General features: G+C 42.8%; 1 long non-coding RNA gene across 9 annotated transcripts in view; it reads left to right on the top strand.

Annotated features, from left to right (window-relative positions):
• Positions 1-23,632, top strand: part of LOC137448464 (uncharacterized) — a 106,201-nt gene that overhangs the window by 25,370 nt on the left and 57,199 nt on the right. For 7 of the 9 annotated variants that reach the window (XR_010989103.1, XR_010989106.1, XR_010989102.1 and 4 more), the window contains 2 exons: positions 18,252-18,381; positions 22,724-22,786. This is a non-coding gene — a long non-coding RNA (uncharacterized lncRNA). Of the gene's footprint in view, positions 1-18,251; positions 18,382-19,266; positions 19,790-22,723; positions 22,787-23,632 lie in introns of all 9 variants that reach the window. The other 2 variants (XR_010989099.1, XR_010989100.1) reach the window with 2 other exon arrangements.

Below are 23,632 nucleotides of genomic sequence, written 5' to 3'. Positions count from 1 at the left end.
TGCATAGGCAAAAAATAATTAAATGTCTTTCAAGTGACCATTATAAAGCTGAGTACTGTACATAAATATGCATGAGAGGCCATTATTGCTGAATATGATGCTTAAGAGGTTCAAGTATCTCTTACTGAGATTTTCATACTTGTTCTATGGCAGAAGAGTGAATACTTCAAAGGTGTAGTTGCAACTCCAGATACTGATTTCTGGTTTCTTCAATAATACCTCTTCTGCTTTCTTGCGGGTTCTCCCAGTGATGAAACATAAGCCATCAGGAATCTCTTCAGTGGGCTGCTAAAACCATAAACTGGAAACCATCCCTCTAAGTAGTTGTTCTGCCTCAGGGATTATCTGTACCAGGGGCCCGTCTGAGAACCCTGTCAGTTCCAGGGAAAGAGCAGTCACTGCTAGAAGACCAGCAGATGAATAGTGCTGTGCAGCTTTTGCTTTCAGTCTCAGCAAAAAACAGCTTCGGAGTCAGGTAAATGCCTGGGATCCTCCCTTCTACAGCATGCTGACCTCAGACTTTTCTGCTTTACAGACCCTGGTCAGACAGGTCTGAGAAACAGGCTTTCCGCTGTCAGCTGCTCTGGTGGCAGGCAGAGCAGGAGAGTGGCAATGCAGCAGCTCATTCACCGCCATCTTCCCAAGAACAATAGGAGAGTGCAACGCGGTGAGCCAGGCATTGAAACTGAACGAGCAATTTGGGTGCGATAGCAGGGATGAGGACTGCAAACATACGCTCCTGGTAACTTTGGATTTCACTCTATTTGGCAACAGAAAACCCAGAAAAGATCATACAGTCAGCATATTTAGACACAAGCCTATATCCTGTTGGTTATTTTTTCTTTTTTCCCCCAGCAATGCTAAGCAGTTTTATCTCCCAGTGATTTCTGTGGGAGCTGCATACAGTGGCAGCTTTCTCCAAATTTTGGAGTAGACATCTATCGAGCAGTATTTTCAGCAATGTTGTGCACAGGATACCTGCATGTCACATTTCCTCCACAACTTTTTTTTTTTTTTTTTTCCTCCCCCCCTCCACAGTTCTTCCAGTGGGGATTTTGGTGCTCTCGTGTGCGTGTTAGCTTGGCGTGATGTCATTCTTCCAACTGCACAAACCTTTCCAAAACGCTCATCAAACCAAGAACTGTTGGGAAGTTTTCTTGTGCTTATTTCTCAAAACGTGGGTAGAAGTATGAAATACATATTCCCAGCCTTTACTCATGCAACAGGAAAGCTTGCTTTCTATCCAACACAGGGTAGCCTGGAGAAGGTGACTGCCGATACTGCTCCTTTTCCTCCAAGTCAGTTAGTCACATCCTCTGTTACAGAGGGCTGACTTGCAGATAACCCCAAGGAGCAAATAGATCCTTCACTGCTCATAAGCTATTTTAGTCCTTTGCCGCCTTCCTACAAATCTCAGTCTCTAACATATGACATGATTAAAGTGAAAGCCTGTAATTATTTTTATGCTTCATTTTTTTGTTTATGTTTCAATCCCTTTTAGTAACATGGTCTGTAACCCCTCAGTATATCTAATTCCAGAGCCATGGTTCAACTCGGGAGTATATTGGTTCTTATTCTGGTTAATGCACCCATTTCTTGAGTTATTGCTTTTTGCATTGATCTCTATCGATCCAGTTAAAAGACATGGTATCCTTATTTCCATTTCTGTGAGAGTTGTGCTTGCATTATGAGACTTTTAATGACAAGGTTATCTCTCCTGTCACAGCCTTCATCTGCAACATATTTTTCTGATTTTTTTTTTCCCTATGTGTAATCCTCAGCACAGAGGCTGCTCAAGAGATAGAGCAATTTACATATCTGAATGCTGTTCAGTGTTTTGCACTTTGCTAATGGACACACCCATGCAACAAGGGTCACTGCTGGCTTGGACCTATTCTTCAGCGTTAAGGAAGGATGTCGTCAAACCAGTAAATCTATCCAGGGAACAGAAGGAACAATGCCCAAAGTATGCATGCTGATCTAGCAAAATTAAAGCTGTGGTAAAGATTTGTAACATCATCCAAGAACAGCAAGGAAAAGAGCAGATGAACAGCTGGCAGAAACTTCCCTACTCTTTTGTAGCCAAATGTTAAGTGAGACAAGTGGAAGTTGTGTCCTCAGACAAGAAGCTGTTTGGAAGCAAGGGAAATGACATAGTTGTCAGGAGATTTACTTCCTCTGCACAAAGGCAGCCTGGTTGCCAAAAGAAAAAAAAAAAAAACACCCAAAAAAACACACCACCAAAAAATAACCACAGACACACCCCCCCACACACTTTTCTAATGAAAATGTTGCAAATGCAGCAAAAATGGCAATGAATGCTTTTTGCTAGCTTGGCAAAAGAAAATAAAAAAAGGATTTTTTTTCCCTTTCCCCTCAGCTAGAATCATCTATGGTTATCCATTTGGACTGCAGCGTTTGCTTGGCAGACTATGGGCTACTTGTTAGAGCAGAGGGCAAACCTCATCAAACCAGTAGTAGCAGCTCCATTACCAAACTGAGCTCGAGACAGTTTGGGAGCTCATGTCTGAACACTTACAACATTTTAGGGAAATGAAATTCCCAAAAATAAAAAAGGAGAAATGAGTCTGAGCAACCTTACATCAATTTAGGTTTCTGCTGGTCCATGGCATGTTTCAAACACCAGCTCAGCAGTCTTTTAAAAAGAAAATAGGAGCAGGGCTGACATGCTTCAGTCCCAGGGTTTGCCTGATAAATACCAGTTAGATGAATCAGTCTCTGAAAACCTCAATGGCTAATATAAACTCTGGAACTTTAAGCTTCCTCTTTTCCCACTATGCTCCAGCCCCTCCCCAACAAACTATTAATATTAAAACAGTATGTCCTTAATCCAATTGCTGTTCTGTATGGTCACCAAATCGTGAGACAAGACAGATCCTCAAGGGAAAACTCCTGTCCCTGCATTGTCAGTAATGAATGGAATTATTTCATGCTTCACAACGCCCTTGAGGAGGAATCATACCAATTAACATAACTGGGTTTTTCTTATTACATGATCAAAATTAGTGAGAAGGAAAAAAAAAAAATGGGGGGGGGAGAAGTGATGTTTTGTAATCAATACGTTGAGGATGCATCACTATTTTAGCAAAGCCAAGCCCCTCAGAGATAAAAATTGCCTCAGTGCTGAGGAATGAGAGCTCTTTTTGACCATGTAAATTCATTCCTACTGAGCCCTATTCCAAAATAAAGCTTGTGTAATATTTAGCTGTGGGACAGCCCTTGCATTTACACCTGATATGTTACTGTGCAAGTTCAGAAAGGGCTTCCTAAAAGAGAAGTCCACACATGGTGATGGAATATAAGGTCTTGAGTGTAAACATCTAGACTGCATGAAAGAGTTTAAAGCTCTAGGAGGTCTTGCAGCTGTAATGATGCAGGTATAGCATCCCTTCATTTCTCACAATCTACAACATAAAATTGCAAAAATAATTGCTTGGAAGATAGGTAAATGTCAACAGGAGTTGGGTGAGAAGTTAGTATCCCTCATTGACTTTGCCACGATTGGAAGCTAATAAAGATTGTGCTACCTTTATGAGGGCTAGATTCATGAAAACATGCATGAGGATGCAGCTGGATTCTGATTATTTCCTTGCACCTTCATATACAGGTCATTTACAGTAACAGCTCAACAATACAAGTTTGAAATAAACAGGGACATTGACATAGTAATTTTTTTTTCATTAAGGGAAGACCTTCTTCCAGAAGAAAGCAAGCTATATGCAGCAGCTCACTGTTAAGTATCTACCTTCACTACCTAACCTGGATCATGTGGCTACCTCCATAGACACTATTCAGTGAAGAGCTAAGGGCCCTGGGGCATCAGACTTTCCTCTCTGCTCATGGTGTGGCTGCAGAAGTCACTACCGTCTTTTTTCTACAAGTCATGGGATGCTGAGGATGATTCTTGAGAAATTTCTCTGTTAACTGCTCTCCATTACCTCCCCTCTCAAACACTGTCATTTCCCCATTAGCTAAATCTTCTGTCTCATAGTTCCATTTCTAATCCTCAGGTCCTCCAGCTTCACCAACAGTTAATATTTTCTAAGCAAAACTAAGCATTTCCTTTATCTAGGACATCATTCAATCAAAGAAAGATACCTGTCAATCTGGCACAATCTACTGCAGTAAGCTCAGAGGTAACATTTTCTTTACCTCCATATATATGAATTGTTATTTCTTTCAAAAATTATCCTAGAGCTCTACATACAGTTAAGGTTGTCTGTTTTCCCTTACTTACCTCCCTGCAGCCGAGCTCTTCTGGATGAATTCTGGAACTCAAAACTTCAGTATTAACACATTCAGTCTTTTCCACATTTCTTGTCATGCTGAAATATGAGCAGCAGGAGAGCCTCTGAGCCACGTGGGCCAGTCTTGCTGAGCTGTTGACACCCTCAGCTCTTGTTCTCTCTGTAGACTATTTTCAATACATAAAAATTAGAATCTTTCCTTAGGAGGAATCCAAAAAACCTAATCTAAGAAAACATTAAAAAGGAGAGCTATAGGCTGAAACATCTCCAGGAAGAAAAACTGAGCTTTGAACTCAATTTCCCCACATCCCAGATTACTGTCATAATGGGAGGTGGTGGTAAGTCAGCTGAAAGGAGTACCTGTGACCCAGCTCCAGCAAGGCTCAGGTTCCACAGCAGCAAATACCCAAGGAAAACAGGTGCTGAACCAGCTTTTGACACTAGATATCTGCAGCACTTGTAGAGTAATTGCCTACTTGGCGTGAAACAAGATTTGGGTCCCACTGCTAGGTAGCTGTGTCTCCTCATGCACTGTAAATGCATGTGTGAAGGTTATGAACTCCATCAGAGTATATAAAAAAATAGATGTTGCAATGTTCACACCCAGTTCTTTCATTACCTGAACCTTAAAAAGGAACACAAACAGAAACTTGGCTGCTAGACTCAGATATTTTTCCTATGCTGACTTGTCCCAGCTATCTCCTTAAGACACATTTACCTTGACTTTCTTTTTCCCAGCTTCACATTTTTTCAGGTTAAATCCCATATACCAGTGCAAACATCTTCTGCTTCCAAAATCCTTCCTCCTCTTTGCTGTCAGTTGTGGCTGTTTCTTTGATGTCATCACTTCTTTGTGCTCTTTCTTTTTAAGTGATAGCTGCATAGTGTTACAGAGTTCAATAAATAAGCATCTCACTTGATTATCCACCTGTACCCTAAACAATCTCTACATGTTTTTTTATCACCACCTGGTTTCAGTAATCAAAGCCAACATCTAGAGGCTCAGTCTCATACCTCCCATCTCACACAGTGATGTCTCATGGAGCATTAAATCCCTGTACTCTTGAAATCTGAGGATGCTAAAATTAACTTTATATTCCTCTTAACTCCTTTACTTTTTCTTTTTATACTTGATGAAGTAGGACAATTTACTTCAGTTACATTTGCTTTTCTGGTAATGATAATCAGCTGTCTTGACTGCTCCCTGAAGCCTATAGATACTTCTTCCCCCATTATTCTCCTTTAAAAGTCTGGGATGAAGTGATGTTTCCCAGGTACCTCTCCCACAGCCAGTTTAACTCTCCTGGCTGATTTGAATCCTTTGGTATCTATTTTTTAAACGTCTGGTATGTAAACAATTCACTTTTTGAATAGTTCTTTATTTTGGTGGCTTTAATCATAAACTTGATTACATGGTAGCCTTTAGAGTTAAGGATTGGAAAATGCATAGAATCTGTGACATGCCTTCCACTTGTCCTTGCTGAATACAGAGGGACAAGTAGTAAATCACTTCCCTAGCAATATCCCACTTTTTGTCAAGGTAGCCTTCATGTTGCTCAGGAAGGTGACAGCTGTCTTACCAAGTAAACGTTGGCATCCTGTATACCAAAGGTATAAGAAGTTTTATTGTGTTCACATCTTTTCCCATCTTCTTTTCCTGTTGCAGCTTTGTTGATTGTTCTTGCATTTCTCTTACACAACCAGCTCTTGTACCCATTCCTGCAGCACTGACCCTGCTGATTTATAGGTCTCATATTTCTCTTGTTTTATTGCTCTTTGCATTTCCCTGGTCATCCATAGTGGTCATTTCTACTCGGAGTAGATTTATTTCTCAGTGGTGTACAGATTTCTTGAACTCCATAGACTATACCTTTGGGCATTGCCCCACTGTATCATACCTCTTCACTGTCTTTTGCTGTTTGCTTAAGGATATATAAGCTTCTCTGTTTTCTGTGAGCTCAGAGCTTTTGCCCTTCTTATTTTGGGGAGTCACATGCTCCTAATTTCTGAACTCATTAAATTTGTCTTGTGGTTTTCTACTGTCTTCTGTTAGCCTTTCTTCATAACACATGCCCTACCTGGGCAGAGATGTCAAGTGCCACAATACAAGCCCACAGCCTTAACCATATACTCATAGTCTTTGCTACAGTTCCCATATAGTATATGAGTACTTCCCAGACATGAACAAGTTTTTTTTTCACACTACCCTGTGAGTAAAGAAAGTCTTATTATTTACATTTTATGGAGAGAGAAACTAAGGTACAGAAGTTTACATTCCACATTTGTGAATATGCTTAAGTGCATACTTCTAATTCAGATGAAAATAAAACCAGTTTTCTGATTCTTTAACTTACACCTTTTTTTTTTTTTTAGAAGCCTGACTGCTTTCCTCTTGAGAAGCTTCGCATTTTCAAACACCTTCCAGTCCCCTTGTCCCACACACAAGTCCTGCCTTGAACAGCACCATTTTGTACATTCCTCATGTCTACATAATTCAATCTTGTATTCCTCTTTGCTCGTAGACAACATACATACTTAATTAACACAGCTGAAGGCTAGGCCAGCTTGCACCCAGTGTTGCTTTCAGCAAGGCAGCCTTCAAACTCTGATAGCTGAGTTTTTTTCAGCTTGCTTTGTTTCTCCACAGTACCTAGATCATGAAGGACGTGAATATGGCCTGTTTGCTTTGTAGAGGTTTAAAGTATTCACTTATTTAATGATGAGAATTTGCTTCCTACACAAATGTAAAAACTGAGATGAATCACTTGAACACTCTATCCTCAGTGGCTCTAAGAGGCAGCTGATGTTGTAAACCCCCAGCCCCACTGTGAGCTGCTCTTGGAAGACAGTAAGACTTGCAGACCCTGGTACTTCCCTTGCAGAAACCCCACAGAGCCACTTCTACCCGGACAGACACAAATGCTCTACTGGTGCTGAGATGGTGGGTTACAAGACCAATGCCCACCCATACCACTCCACCATGTCCTTTGCTCTCCTGTCTGAACCCTGAAGATGCATGCTCTCCACCAAAACAGCCTGAAGGGCAAGCCTACCTCAGCCATGCATATGGGTGCTCAGGTTCAGGGCTGCAAGTCACCTGTGGGTGACCAAAACCCTCAAGTCAGGGTACATCCTGTTCCTGATAGCTTTGTCATCCACATCTCCACAAGGGGTTTATCTACATGTGAGAGGACATCCAATGCAGGCACTCTGGAATGAATTTCTCTCAATCTTTGCTGTTAAAGCTGTTCCGTATCTTACAATTTTGTAACACATTTGAACAGGTACCTGAAAATCAGGGATCATGCTCCCTTTTTAATTAGTGGGGATCAGTCTGCACAGCCAGTGGACCAATGAAAGAGATTTGTCTCATCCTAATAGATGTCCATCTGACAGCTTGATGCACCAGCTCCATCCACATTGACCATTCTGAGATCAAGACCACCAGCTTGCTGCACACAAGGCCGGTTCCCCAAGACAGGCCAGGGGAAGCCCACCAGAATAGAATAGAATAGAATAGAATAGAATAGAATAGAATAGAATAGAATAGAATAGAATAGAATAGAATAGAATAGAATAGAATAGAATAGAATAGAATAGAATAGAATAGAATTAACCAGGTTGGAAAAGATTTTTGAGGTTGTTGGGTCCAACCTATCGCCCAACACCATCTAATCAGCTAAACCATGGCACCAAGCACCCCATCTAGACTCTTCTTAAACACTTTCACTGATGGTGAATCCACCACCTCCTTGGGCAGCCCATTCCAATGGCCAATCACTCTTTCTGTGAAGAATTTCTTCTTAACATCCAGCCCAAACCTCCCCTGATGCAGCTTGAGACCATGTCCTCTTGTTTTGGTGCTGGTTGCCTGGGATTTCCCATTGTAACAAGCCACTTCTCAGGCTCTGGGATTTTTCTTCCTCTCTCAGGTTATTGGCACAGGTGACATCAGAGTCCCATCTACAGACAGGCAGAAATGCAGTGAGGCTCAGGGTGAAGGATTCAGCAGGAGCTGGCACACAGGACAAAGGACAAACAGCAATGTTGTGCCAACAGATTGACCAGCCAAAGCAGATAAAGAGAAACTCACGAGGAGGGCAGCAGGAAGGCAGTTCATCGTGGTGCCAGAGCCCTGCCTTTGTGTATATCACCAATTGATTGCGAATGTCCCTGTTTTATCAGGCACTCAATAGTCATGCAGCAGTCACAGCGCCAGGCAGTTTATGGCACTAGCTAGTTTGCTGTTACAATAAGATGCTAATATTTTGAACAATCAGGTACTCACCACCATAAAATAAAGCTAAGCACTCTAGATCCTGCTTAACAAGCCTGCTAATGCACTCTTGAAATCAATGACACATTTGAACGCTGAGAACTGCCCTGAAGCTTTTTAAAGCCTGCTGTCCTTAGTTTTCATTTGGAGAACAGATACATTCTTACTGAGAGGGCACTTTCTGTTTGAAAGGCAACGGAACCAAAAGCACAAATTACATAGACTGGTTAGTAACAAGTAACCAGCCAATAGCATCCAACAATTCACTTCATCTTTTCCTACCTCAGTTTCTTCAACTTGTGGAGAGCCAGTTATAAAACCAGAAATAGTCTTCTCCAGTGCTCAAGCTCTTCATGAGACATGGATGGCTAGAAATGGCATGTTAAAGGTTGCAGCAAATTATTTTTAAATGGACTCAAGTGATGTTTACACAATGCAGAATTGATAAAGCAATTGCAGATAAAACATGTATCAAAATATGTAATTCCATGAGAGATAAGAATGAGAAAATGGGAACTGCATAATTGCAGACAGGAAAGAACAACTGGCAAATGATGACAAATCAAATATAGCAACTCTTTTATCTTTAAATGCCACTTTTCATCAACCAATTTATGTCAAAGTTAAAAAAAAAAAAATTCCTGTGATTTTGATCTATTAGATTTTGCTCTGAATACCTGCCACGCTCTGGAGCTGCAGCTTCAAGCAGGCCCAGCTCTGCCATTTTCAGCTAATAGGTTTGATTGTTCTCTCTGAAATTATTCTTACAGATACTGACCTGCAAATCACACTGACACTGGAAAGAAAGGCCCCCACATGAGGTGGTGGGGGAGTGACTGGTGCAGACAGGCAGCCTGCAGCAGAGCTCTGCTGCCCCACTGGTGGTGGTGGTGGTGGTGCTGTGCCTCTCTGCTCACACAAGTTACATTGTTGATAGTGAGATAAGTCATAGCAATTCACAAAGTGCTGGTGTTTAGTATACAGTATTTATATTTTATGAATGTTAACAAGTGAGAAGCCCTGCACAACTGAGCAGTTATGAGCTCAAAAGGCTTTGCGAGATATTTTCTCTAAGGGCTCATTAATGTGGTCTTTTAATGGAGTACTTGCATATCTGAATCTTTAACTGTAGCTATAAATAGAGTTTATAAGCACTTGACAGTGTGTGGCAAAGCTGTGTTAGCAGTGCTTGCCCTGCTTTTTTGCAAGTTCCATTTGCAAAAGATATTTAAGTAGTGAAATTTAAATGTTTCCCAAAATGCAGGCTTGTGTACATCCTAATAATGCTGCACTCTGAATACCATTTTCACTGGGTTTAGCACATTTGGTGTGCTCCCTCAATTAACTAAGCAACACAACACCACAACAAAACAGCTAATATTCCCATTCTGTTGAAGGGGAAATCAGAGCATAAAACGGTCAAGCTACAACCCAAATGTCCCACAGCAAGTCAGTAGCAGAGCAAGGGAAGAAACAAGCTCTAATTACCTGCCCTAACCATTATACCCAGAGAGATAAATTCTGACATTGTTTTCACTGGTGCTGAAATAGAGTCACTCCAGGCTTATAAGTCACTGACACTGACTGATGTAGCCAACAGCTGCATTTTCCCTTCCTCATTAGATTCCCTTGCCCTGCAAAATGTCCATGCTGTGCTGACCAGGTGGCTTTTTCTCCCCTCTTGATGATCAGTTTAGAGTAACTGCATCTTCAGCTCGTCAGCCTGTATGAAGCAACCTTACATATTCTTTTGCCAGCCCTAGCTAAGAATCAACAGTATTACCCAGCTTAATGTACTATACAGGAGTGTTGGTTTATGATGATACAGTAAAAGCTGTTGGTGGATCACAGCTTTTAGTAAATCATCATACAGTATTATCCATAAAATTGCCATTTCGATGCACTGCAGAACTTGTGGCAGCTCTCCTATTTTGCACAGCCACCTGGGACTGTACCTATGTAACACACTCACACCATGTCCACACTGCTGCCCTGTGCAAAGAAGCCATCACAGGTCAAGTGTGACAAATTTGAAGGGCTAGTTTGTAAAACACTGGCGCCTTGAAGCATCCATCACAGCCTAAGGATTCCACAAGGTACAATTAGGCCTTTATTTACCTGTTTGGGGTTTTAAACTACCTCGCTGTTGAAGTGGACCCTAAAGGCCTTGTCAGTGTCTGCAGAGGAGCACAGAGTGGCACATCCACCTTCATCAGGTTTTCTATTGTAATCTTCCTATCTAGTAGATGCATCATAGATGCATTACTTCTCCAATAACACAACAGGAACAGAAGCCCAGATGTGTCTTGAAAAAGAGATTACACACACAGCTCCTGAGCCCTCACTGGGAGCAGCTGTCTTACCTAGCTTCAGCACTCAGGTGTATAGTACATCTACTTTGGCAGAATCGCCTATATGTACTTGAGTGTGGGCCCTGAACACATTGACAAAGTCCCTTTAAGATGATTATGGGGATCTGTTGTCCTCTCAGGCTGACATCTATTATAGGTCATTATGTGGATTTTACGCTAGCAATTCTGAATGCTTCCATTTTTGGTTCATCTCTCATGTGACTGCAATTGAGTTTTCCACATGCATACATCCTGAATTTAACTGTGCTTAGTGTCTAGAAGGTAAGCAAGGATGCTATTAGCTACCAGTCTGCATCTATGAATGATCCCTTATTACTTTTTCAGTGATTTGGTTCCACATGTGAGACAATATGTTAGCTCGTAATGAGACTATCATGGGCTGAATTGTTTGAGGTAGCCCGTTGTCAAATAGTCACTTTGTTCTTGGAGGGTGGGTGGAAATCAAGCAGAATAACTTATAGCTTTAATTTTTAGTGTGTGTGTGTGTGTGTGTGAGCATGTATTAGATGTCTTAACACCATTAAACTATTGTAAACCAAAACATGATTAAATATTAAGGCTGTATTCTCTTTTCTACATGGGGATAAGTATCTCTTTGTCCTGCACCACCATTTTATGCACTTAGTATCTTTCCAGCTCTGTGGTGTCCTACACTAGAAGCTCAGGATCTGTACCTCCTGAAGGAGTGGGTAGGCAACTCCAACAATATTGTCTGAGATGGACATATAGTAGATACACCCTCCACTTAAAACAGAAAAAACACGACAAATTTTGCCTCCTCAGTTCACCTGTGTGGACCTGTGTCAAACTAACACAGGGGATACTTGTTTTTCTTTTCTCTTTAGTTAATTTCCTTATCTTCCTTCTTCCATCCCTTGACTTTCTCACCTGCTGCACTTCTCTTCCCATCCACTACTGGAATCTTCCTTCTTCTCCCAGAATATTTGGTCCTTTTCTTATTAGATTCTATTCCACCTTCCTCTTAACAGAATAAAAACGAGAAGTTTTGATGTTGAGTGCTTCCTCACATATTCTCATTGCCTCATCAGCCCTTTTCTGGAAACCTTCGTTTTCCTGCTTGCACTGGGCTCTGTCCCTGCTCAGAGGCATTTCTGAACACATGGTGCTGTGCTGAGTTAAACACTACAGAGAGAAGAAGAGGAAACAAGCTGGGACCAGGTGGCCAGATCTAAGCAACATTTGCCTGGAGAGCAGTTTATTTCTGCTGCTTCTCCACAGCCTGGCAGGAAGACTTTGGCATCATTTTTCAGGACATTTTTGCCCAGCTGCAGGTCAGCTTGGATGCACCCCTTGAAATAACAGCTGTATATTTCTTTCAGCACTATGGAGTTGTCCATGGGAGGACTTTCCACCTGAAGCCCAAACTGGTCATCAGACGGGGAGACAAAGCTTAGCATACAGGGTCCATATACCAGCTGCCTCCTCAGCAGCACTTCCTGCTGTTTCTTTAGTCTGGCATCCAAAAAGCTGCCATAATTATTGACTCAGGCAGCAGCAGTAAATCATCATTTAGCTCAAGGAGAACGTGATCAAAAATCATATAAACATAGGACTGAGCTAAAAAAATGACTGTGAGCAAGTAGGAAGGCTAGATCTGCTTTTCTGTTCACAGCTATAAATCAGGGTTTGTGAGGCAGTGGAGAAAGCAAGGCAGGATAGGTGAGAGAAGAGGGCTCTGTCTTTTGCCCTCAAAGGGTAGGTTACATTTTCCTGGAAGAAGAGAAGCCATGGACAAAAGAACCCAGAGAAAACAGGCTGGGACCCAACATCTGGCCATAAGGCAAAGATTACAGCAGGGTTTCCACTGTTGGCTGAAGTCTCATTTGCTTGGCAGCATAATGTCCTCATCTGTACAGCATACCACTCCAGCACATCCCATCCTGCAATACACAAAAACCTTGTGAGCTGTGGGTTCCTGTATGGGATTTAAAAGTTGGGAGCTGACCTGTTAATCTTGTTCAAGAGAAACTGTTTTTCCAGCTGAGGACACTAGGAAGTTTTGGCAGAAACAGATGTACTGGTTGGGAAGGGGCAAACACAAATTTGCTCCAGGAGAAAGGAGGCTCCATCTCCCTGTCTGTGCAATAGATGATCAGGTATGTGTGTGTGTCCAGCTTTGCTGAGGTGTCCTGTGTCATTCCCAGTATTACAGATGCAAGGTTACAGGCAAGTTAGTTTCAGCTTGGTTCAGGTTTAATTTATCTGGGTTTTTTCTTCCTATTTATGCTATTTGAATTGGGGTTTATAGAAGAAAACAAGTAAGGCATAAGCATACAGTTGACATCTCCCTGTTATATTCAAGTTTAAAGGCCATTACCTATTTCAGTACAAACAGCTGCTAACAGAAAGTTTGAATTCTCCCCCCCAATTTAGCTTCATTCACAAATTCCACATTTACTTGTGATGTAAAGCAGGATAACCCCAGCATGCTGTGCACCCCACCTCACAGCCCTTCCCTGTGGTTAGGACAGCACAACCCTGACCACCCTTATTCCCAGGGGGTGCAGTCTCGGCCCCACTCTCTTCTCAGACACCCTGAGGCATGAACCATGCCTGGTTTTTGAAGTTATTTTGCTTTTCTCCCTCAAGCACAGCATCGGTGGGGGCAGCCTGAAGAGTTTGTTTGGGCATCACATGCTGCAGGCAAGAGGGGTTGTTCTAGGCAGGTAGCAGGGAGGTCCCAAAAGGCAGCCCTTGGCACCATGTACAGCAGGACAGCCAGGCATCTGCAGAGCCTGCAATGCAAACCCTGCCTAGAGGCTTTTACAGCATTGAATTTATTGCACTTTTACTGGGCATTTATTGAAATAAGTGAAAAGGCATAAAGTTCACAGTAAAATCCAAAATACCTTTCACAGCAAATTTCACAGTTCTTATTATTTTCTGATAGAGGCAGTTTTGTGTAACTTCCTAAACAAATAGATCATATCACCAATTTTAACCTTGGTGAGCAAGGTGCATGCTACTTTCATATCAAATCAGAACATGACACGAGACAGAGATTTTCAGCCTCCTGCCATTTTCTGTAGAAAGTAATTTGATAGAAAAATGCAGGTTAAGAGCTAATGAGTAAAACACTAACAGTGTGCAAACCTAAGTGACACAGAGAAGCCAACTGAAATGACCCCACAGCTGTAAGATGAAGATATGGTTATATTTAAATATGGTCCTTCTACAGTGCTGCTTGGGGTAGAATTAAAATTACCCAGGAATAAAAACAAAACATGCAATGTACCACATAGCAGCAAAGTAAATTTAAGGTAAGCTCAGGGGCCAGTTCCTGCTCTCCTTTTTCATATGAATAGCACCTTTTACTTCATTAGGAACAATCTGAAGGCTAAGCTGGAAAATATTTAGCCAAAATTGCTGCTGTGTGCAGCTACAGCAAGTTGTGTACATGCTGAACTAAAACCAGAGCAGTCACACAGCATTGTTTCCCCATTTTGCTCTCAATGAGACCAAGAAGCAAAGAGGTCTGGCACCACAATGACACTAGCAGTTGCTTGGGCAAGTGACTGGATTTCACCCTTTGCTCAGACACACGTTCTGTGTGACTTCAGTTTGCTCAGATAAAAGCAGAAACAGCAACACTTCCTGACCACATGGCAGCACTTTGGGTTTCAGCTGGCTGTCCCCAGGGAGCTGCTGACCCCCAGGAAGAAGGCTCTGTGGTGGTCCACTGTGCCAGCTGTAATGCTACACCACATCCACAAAGAGTAAAAGAGAAAGTGGGGTTCTGCTGAGCATTAGAAGTGAGCGGTCGCAGCTCTTCCCCAGTCTCCTTATATTTGCAATGAATACATCTTTCCTCTTCCTGCCTGGAGTAAAGATAGTCAAGAGAAGCAGCTGAAAAAAATATCACTGTGTTCAGATGCTTCCTTTGCTGCCTCCTCCTCCCAACTAGTAAGTCCAACACATGCCAACTGCTGGCTGCATTTCTCATCTGTGGCCACCATCTGTCATGACAGGAAGGAAGCAGATGTGCAGAGACTTTGGCAGATCAGTGCACACTGGGCACAGTGAGAGTCTGCTTTTGCCAGAAACCAGTTGGTGCATGCTGCAGGACTGGGGTCAACAGGTGCCTGACCACAACAAGAACTGTGCACAGCTGGGCAAAGTGGTCGCTAAACCCCTCTGCTGCTGCTAGGAAAGGGTCCTTTCACTGACCTCCTTGGAAACCATGACTTTGTGGGCATCTTGCACCCCTGGTTAACAAGCCCAACCCCAGACTGGGGCCAGGGCTCAGTTTGTTTCACCTGACTGACCCCCATGCATGTTCCCAGACATTTCTGCATTTCAGTGTCAACACCTGCCCTTTGAAGTTTATTTCATAATAGTTATGAAGGAATAGTCACCTCCCCAAGCCCTCAGGATGGTTGGTGTATGTGTCCACATGGACCAGGCTGCCCAAGAGGATCAGCCCTGTGGCTTCATAGGAGAGAGAGACCAACATCATGAGATGTCTCAGGCAAAGCAAATAGAACTGCACTGTATCATTTAAGAAAAACATCTAAATTTTCACAAGAGACCTGAAACTGAAAATTAAAAACTAGTTTGTACAACTGCATTCTATTGAGCAAATGAGAGAAAAAAAAAGCCAGGAGCGAGGGCTGTGGGGAAAGCAAACACACACAACACACCATCCATCTTCATCTCCCAAACATAAATGTAACAATATGGGAGACACAAAAAGACAGTCCAGCACTATGCTCTAGTGAAAAATAACAAAGCTAGAAATATTTGTGGGTATGCAGGGAAGCTGTTGAGCATAGGCAATGCAATCATCTGCTAGATGAGCTGAAAAATGCTTGAGGAATAAATGCTTTAAAACACCCACTGAAACTAGAGGAAACCCAGAGATTTTTAAGGAGAAAAAACAACCATTGATAACATGTATGAAGGAACACTGCAGGGTTTGCAACTGCCCAATTTTTCTCCTGTATGTGGTACCCAAATTACCTTTTAATTAGTAACTGCTATAACAGACCACAAAACCCAATCCTGCACTATGCCAGTAACAGAATTATTGAAAATTATAGAAAAGGACCATTGAGTTTGTTTAAAAAGCTATTACCAGCTCTAAGTAGCAGGATCCATCCCTTAGGAAAGGTCAAAGCACTGTCACACAGGGTGTTATATACATGCAGGGTTTAAAAGCAAACGGTCAGAACTTAGTAGTTTAAATTTCTTTTCTGTGATAAGGATTTATTTTTTCCCTTCTACTGATAAGGGGAAAAACCTTATTAATGAGGCCTCAGTGGTAGTTACACTGCAGCTGCTGTACTGCAAGAGATGTACACTTTTCCCAAGGAGGGTTTAACTGCTTTGTAGATCCATAAAGATATTTCACAGAGAAAGCTTTATTCAATTGGAGCTCTTAAACCTCCTTTGTGAAATGTTGTGGTATTTTGTGAGATATGTGGCCTTTGCTATGCACGTGATACTGGTAGGTCTCTAGGCATGCAAGTTCAAGGGCTTTATTTTCTATATAATTTTTCAATCAGTTAAGCTTGTCGGTGGGACTACACACACTTCAGAAAGGAAGGAAAAGAAAAAGAACCACTAACTGTCTGCTTTCTGCAGAAGTAGCTGGATTTGCTGTTGTTGTCTTCACAGAGCTGCTTGGATGCAGATTTTGGTGGCTTGCAGGTTTACAGCCCTGGAATGTTTCTGGTGGGTTTTTCCTCCTCCGTTACAAACATTCTTGTGATGCGGGGGATTCCTATCGAAGCTGCCATCACCCTCGTAACGCAAATCATTCCCCTGCTTTTCAATACAGACAGCTGCTGAGCTACAGAAAACATCAATCTGCAGCTACAGAATTCTTCACAGGGTTTTTTTCCTAATGTTGCATTTCTACATGCTTGTACACCCAGCCCTTATGGGGGAGTGAACAAAAGGCCTTTTAAAAGCAGTCCTTCAGAATGCTCCAATTGTGCCCTTAATTGCATCAAAGTACACGTGGGCCCAGCTCTATGCAGACATAGTTTTAGCTGTAGGTTGATTTCAAGCAAGCCTCAGATTTTATACCAAAGCATTGCATAAAAGCAGGCACGGGAGTAATAATGCATAGCAAGCAATAATTGGATGCAAGAAGTTTAGAGCAGATGTTCCCTTTACTTTGATTCTTGAGGCAGTACAGCAGCAATTTCTTCCTTTGTAACAGACATAAATGATTTAGTGTTAATAAAGTTTCAGCCATGAAGTTCTTCCAGTGAATAGCTGATGAATAAAACACACATTGTGAAATGTGAGCCTGAACAAGGGCTTCCAAGTATTCCCCCTCCCCACACAGATCACAGTTTGAAAGAGATCTGGGTTTTATCCTTGGTCTTACAGTAGTGGATTTAAAGCACTTTTTCTGCTAGGGTTTTTTGTTTGATTGGTTGGTTAGATTTTTGTTGTTTTGTTGTTGTTCTCTCAGAAAATGTACTCGCTTTCCAAAGAGGTGGAGGAATTGCAGACAACCTAGCTCAAAGTTTCTCACCTGCTGTGTGCCCTGAAATAAGCATATGCCAGCCCTGGGGCAACCATCACTTTCATCAGCCCCTAAAGGAAAAGTAGGGAAGAACTTTTGCAAGGTTGTGCTGCTGGCTAGAAGGAGCCAGGCTCAGCTCCATGCTTTCAGCTGATATCCTAGCTACAGCAGTCCACCAAGACAGGACATTGCTGTAGGCAAACTGGGCAGAGATAGTAGGACCTGGTAATCTTTAGAACATGCACCCCCTCCCTACCAGCAGTAGCATCAGCAGCTCTAAGCACATCTTGGAAGTCAGATAGCAAGCAAGGAGGGAAAGTTCCAGGCTGCCCCAAATCACAATGCTGGGGCACGTGTCTGGCCCTTTGCGTGAGCAGATCCTAGAAAGGCTTTGCCATCAAAAACATAGAAAACTTTCAGCTGCAGCTAATCAGGCAGTAGCTAGAAGGACAAATGGTAGTCCAGAGAGGTAGGAATTTGTGATGTACAACCACAGAAGCCCAAAAAGCTTGACAAATGCAGCCTCTTGGCATTCATGAGACAGGAGCTTCCCGCCATTTGCTCTCAATCCTGTGCCCCAGCTGCAGCTTAGCTGATGCTTTTCTCTCATTACACCACAGCACTATGCAGGAGGAGAAACAAGGAGGGCTTTTTCCAAAAATTTTTTCCTCAGCTATTGCCCAGGGAGCCACTCTAGGGTGAAAAAGATGTAAGTTCCCCAAAACTTGCATTTTCCCAAACATAAACTGCAAAGTAAAAGCCTTTGCTGGAATAGTTGGTCCCTCCTGGTCTCTTCTCATCAGCTACACCTCTACCTTCCCACATCTCTCTTTCAGCTCAGAAAAGTACTGCAGGGACGTAAGAGAAGCAGGAAGTCAGAACATGAAGAAAATAATGGGACTAATGCTTGAGATAGAGGTGGCGAGATACCAGGATATCATTCTTTGCTTCTGGGGCTGGCATTAGGTAAGCTGAGCTGCTTTTCGGTAATTGGTCCTTAGGGAAGGGCTTAGAAATTATACCCAGAAAACAAAAATTGAAACTTGATACAGAGTCAAATGGATCACACATTTAAAGGCAGGCTTCCCAATTAATGCAGTAGTGTGCAACATGAGGTAGTTGCTTTAGGTCAGACATCAATTTTTTTCTAGCCTATATCCAGTGAACCTCACCATCCAACACTGCTGGACCTCTTGTGGACAGGATGTACTTGTGTGGAGCCTTCCTCGAGCTTCCCAGTGTTTTTAAAGGACTTTGCCCACAAGGTTTCTTTGATCACTTTACCCATATCAGAGAGCAATGTGATTTCTTGCGAGGTCAGCATGACTCCATGAAAGGCATAGAGCTACAGTGATTATGGATGCTAGTGACTGCAACATCTACATCTGCACATGAATATGCTGTATACCACCAAAAGCATCCATGCATTTATCTGCAGTCCCATCAAATACGGTAATTATTATGTCAATGCATTTAATCCACTCTCACCAAGGCAGAGCAAGGCAGAGCAAGGAGGCTGGGATTTAACTTTTCTTCCCACATATGTATAGAACCAGGATTAGTTCCCATTTTGTCCTTTCACTCCATGCCCTCAACAGCCGGGGTCAGCAAACCACAACAGAGACAGAGTAGCAGAGTGCTCCAGCACACAAGGGTGCCCACGGGGCCAGCAGCAGCAGAGAGGGTGCCGTCCCAAAAATGGCCCTAGACACAGCCACACCAGCACAGTTGTGGCCTGCACTTCCTCCCCCAGCAAAGTGCCCATTCTTCTGTAGCCTGAGGATTTTGCTCTATATGAGGGACACTGTTGGCAACAACTCTGAGCAGCTGTCCCTTTTCCTTCTCTTTCAGATGCAGGAAAGGGACTGGAGCGCATGCCTGCCTTGCCAGCACTAAAGCAGGGTGGCCGTCATTAGGTGCTTTGTGAAAAGAGAAGTGCAGGGTGATCACCAGCTCTTGGCATGCTGATCCTGAGTGACACTACACAGTCCTGCACACTCACCGCTCCCAGCATAGAGAGCACAGGGGTTTATAAATCAGTGTTTTGCAAGGGCTGTGCAGTTCTTTAGCTGCCCAACTCACTCCTGAGCGCTAGTGGAAAAATTCAGTCTTTGTTGATTTGGGGAATAAACACCCAAGTTGGCATCACAAAAGGGACATTCAACACTGCTGACTCCCAGCTTTGCAAAAAGCATATTCTTTCCTCCCTGAGGCTGTAGATTGTCGCCCCTAATATCAGCAGAAGGCATCCACTGCCCCAGACATGCTGGGAGACCCTCTGGACATGCTGCCCTATGGAGGTGAGAGCTCTCGGCAAGAACCCCCACAGACGCATCGAGCCTGTATTCACCAGGCAAGAACAAGCAGAGCGAAGGTACGCCCCACCACACAGGCTCCCCTTCCCTCCCCTCACGCGCCGGAAGGATTATGGGGCCAATAGAGGGAACTTCTTGTCCTGCCAGGGCATGAACCTTCTTCTCCCAGTCTCCAGGAGGCACAAAGCAGCTCCGAGCTGTTGCAAGCAGACAGGCTTTGTGGAGAGTTCCCGCAAACATCACTGCTTTTATTTAAAGCAGAAAACACAGGATGTTACAGATGAGTGGAAAAATGTGAACTGCCCCATTGCCTACAGAGCCCTTCAGACTGGAGAATGCTTTTCTGGAAGTCAGAGGGTCTCCAGACAGGATTAGGAAAGCACATAGTGTCTGCTTTAGCTTTTTATTTTTGCCCTGCTTGGCTGCAGTTACACCACTCTGCAAGCCACACAGAAACAGTTCCCCAGCTAGGGTCCTGTACCTTCCCTCCCACTTACAGCTTCCCATAGCCCTTTCATATTTAACTCCTGGGAAGTCTTTTTCAAAGTTCTTTTGTCAGCTCCATCTCTTTGAAACACTGGAAAGCTACCAGCAAGAAGCCTGGCTCCAACTCCCCACCACCAGTGCTGGCAGCAGCTTGCCCAGTCTTCTGCCAGGCTCTGCCCCTCCACAGGAGCCCACAGGCAGCCTTGGCCAAAGCTGGACAGGAGCCATGGCCACCTCTGCCCTTTCTCAGCTTCACATGGACAAGTTGTTCCATTCAGTAGTTCAACAGCTTGTACAGCAACTGCTTTATAGCACCACTAGTATTCATAAAATGCCAGAGTCCCCAAAACTCTGATGCTGGCTAGAGAGTTTCCTCACAAAGATTTGGGGAGTAATCACTGAAAAGATCTTATTTTATTTCCATTTTGATCATCATACAAGACAAAGAATGCCACAGGTGGATTTTCTTTTCCCCCTAATGTTAGCTAAACAACCACCAGACAACCTATCAAGATAAACTGGAGAAATCTCAGACATTTAGTCTCAGAACACTTCTTTAAGCATCCACAGTGTCCTTTACTGATACAGCTTACCTTGCAGTGGCTGGAGAGCTAGAAAGCCACAGACGTGAACAAGATGTAAATCACATAAATTCTGCAAAACCAAGTCATCTTCAGTGATGCTATATTTAATTTATACTCCTTGAAAGACCTGCCCCAGAATGCCTTTTAATTGACTGTAACTAGAAACTTTTGATTGGCTCACCCCCAGTGTCGGTGATCACAGGATGAGCTGGTGAAAAGAGATGTAGTTACCATTTCTGAACTGCAATTCCATTTCTTGCACATGGTAAAATAGCTGAGGAATGTATTGAATGACATAGTGTTCCTTATATGCTTGAGCACCTGGGTCCTTGATCTTGTGCATTATAAAAGTGCTCTAAGCTGTGCTGTGATTGCCTATAAATATGCTGCTGATCATGCTTAAAGGGACACTGTCAAGGTTGGCAGGCCTACAGTTTGACTTAGTAAAATTAATATTAAAATAGTTTTATTCTCAGTGTTCCTAAATTACCAACCTGTAGTTTTTAACATGCTTCTTTTCATCGGTCCAGCTCCTAGGATTAATAGGGGTTTGGAAGAATGTTCATTTTTAAAGCAATGGCCCAGGCATAGAAATAGCATAATAGAAGCTAATGGTCTCATCCCGAACATGCAAGTAAAAGCACTTCCCTATAAATGCTATTTTTGCTGATGTGAATGGGTATGACCTCTATGCCCTTATGGTTTGCACAAAGGTCACCCCTTGTTGAAGCAATATCTTGTGAGTGAAATCTTCAAGCAAGAGCACAAAGCTGAGGGGATCAGGTCTGGGCAAGTCTGCAGCTGCAAAATGTGCCTATTTTCCATGGTGGACTCTTTGTCAGTTGTAGCCTTGTGCTGGTGGAGGTAATGGGGAGGGGATGCAAAAAAGTCAGGCAACAGAGTTACAAACATGATGAAGAGCTTGCAGCTTCATCCCATCCTCAGTAGTGCTGCTAGGATGCATAGGGATGATGGGATGAGGAAATGCCAGGGATGAGAGCCCTTTCTGTGCTGCCCCGTCTGTGCACTGCTCTGTGGCTGGAGCCCAGCAGTGGGGGAACTGAAGCCAACTATTAAGGAGATTTTTTTTTTAATCTCAGGCAAAAAGCAGTACTGGACTTTCTCTTAAGGATAGAATATAAATAGCTAAGGAGTGAAAGGTGGCCTGGGATTGTTCCTGATGTGAAGAGCCCAATTTGTTTCTTGAGCTGAATAACTCAGCTCCCTTCAAGCAGCAGCCCTCCAGCACACTGTACTCCTGGGAAACCTGCAATGCCACAGTAATCAAACCCAGAGGTGTCAGTAAATGAAAAAATATGGCTCACTGCTGCCAGGGATGATGCAGGGGACAGATCTGCTGAGGAAAAACTGACGAAGAGACTGTAAGTGAAGGCTGAGCTGATAGTGCCATGGTGGCTGTACAGAAAGGCATTTTTGGAGGAGGAGATGTGGCCTTAGCCCCCCCTGCAGTATTCTACCTAACTCTGTGCTGCAAGGTTTGAAGACAAAGCCTTGAGTTTCCCTAGACATGGGCTTACAGCCAGACTTCACCTTCTTTTATGACCCAGAGGTGGAAGATTTACAGATAACTTAGATGTGAGGCAGTGTACTGGATGTATTCATCCATCAGTGGTGTGTGTTAGTCACAGTATAGACACTGCCTAAACTCTAGGGACTTGAAGGAAGTCCTGGCAACACACAAAAGAAAACTTAGGAAGAACCAAACTCCAAATAGTAAAGGAAGGTCTCTGGAGGTTGGGAAAAAGGCATACCTATGGTGGCCTAAACTGGGGACAGGTGAGCATGGCCAGTGGCATGACTTTATGCTGCAGCTTCTCAAAGAGGCAGGAAGATTAAAAATATTCCTCAACTTTTTCTTTTTTTCTTTTCTTTCTTTCTTTATTTTTTTTTCCCCAATTACAGGAAAGAGAAGAAAGTAAAAGAAAAAAAAATCCTCAGGGTGAAGATTCTACAAAGCAGAAAAAGGCAAGTCTAATGTCAGTCTAATGACAGATCCAGCTCAAAGTTACAGCAGGTGGGAGGGTACTCCCCAATCTGTAGTACATACCCAAGAGAACAGGGCAGCACAGGGCATGTGTCTCTCGCACAGGCAAGCCTTATAGGGTGTGAAAATGGATGTGGACAAGCCCTTGGAAAAAGTCTCATGCATCTAACACCCAAAAGTGCATTTTGAACTTTAACGCTTAAAGACAAACACTTGAAGTGCAACTTGCAAATATTTTAAGAGCTTCTAGAAGCAAGAATAAAAGTGAGATGAGACCAAAATCTGTACTTTTAAAAATCCCATGCTTTTTAGAGAAAGCCTGATTTGTTTTGAGCTGACTCAATATTTTTAAATGGTTGTCCTGCGTAATGGTAAAACTTCCTTTAGTTTGTGTACCTTTATTCCACAGAAATACTGAAAAAAACATAAAGGCAATCTCAACAGCTGTCTTAAATCCACGAGTGTTTCAGTTCTGTGTTGTGACTATGCAGAGGGAAACTAATGGAGTAGGAAATAGTAAGGGATTCCTGTAACAATTGTTACATTGTTTGTACACATATATGCCATCATAAAATAATACATTTTAAAAAATTAAAAATAATAAAAAATGAAACCAGAAAAGCAACAGCAACCTTGCAGTTATGAAAAGTATCTAATGCCCTTAAAAATATAATCTGCATATTCAGTGTTTATCCAGCTTAACAGTGTCATTAGGGACTAATACATTGTGTGTGCTATATCTTCCGCCTGATTTGTTGGCTTTTTTTTCCTGAGCTTCATTTTTCAAGTCTTTGGTTGTGCCTGGTGTTTGCCAAGAGGAACAGAAA

This window comes from Melanerpes formicivorus, unplaced genomic scaffold (genome assembly GCF_026170545.1).
Source record: "Melanerpes formicivorus ecotype bairdi unplaced genomic scaffold, bMelFor1.0.p_v2 SCAF_2, whole genome shotgun sequence".
NCBI classification, from domain to species: domain Eukaryota; kingdom Metazoa; phylum Chordata; class Aves; order Piciformes; family Picidae; genus Melanerpes; species Melanerpes formicivorus.
The sequence above is the reverse complement of the archived record's forward strand: the minus strand, read 5'-3'. Positions and strand labels throughout refer to the sequence as shown.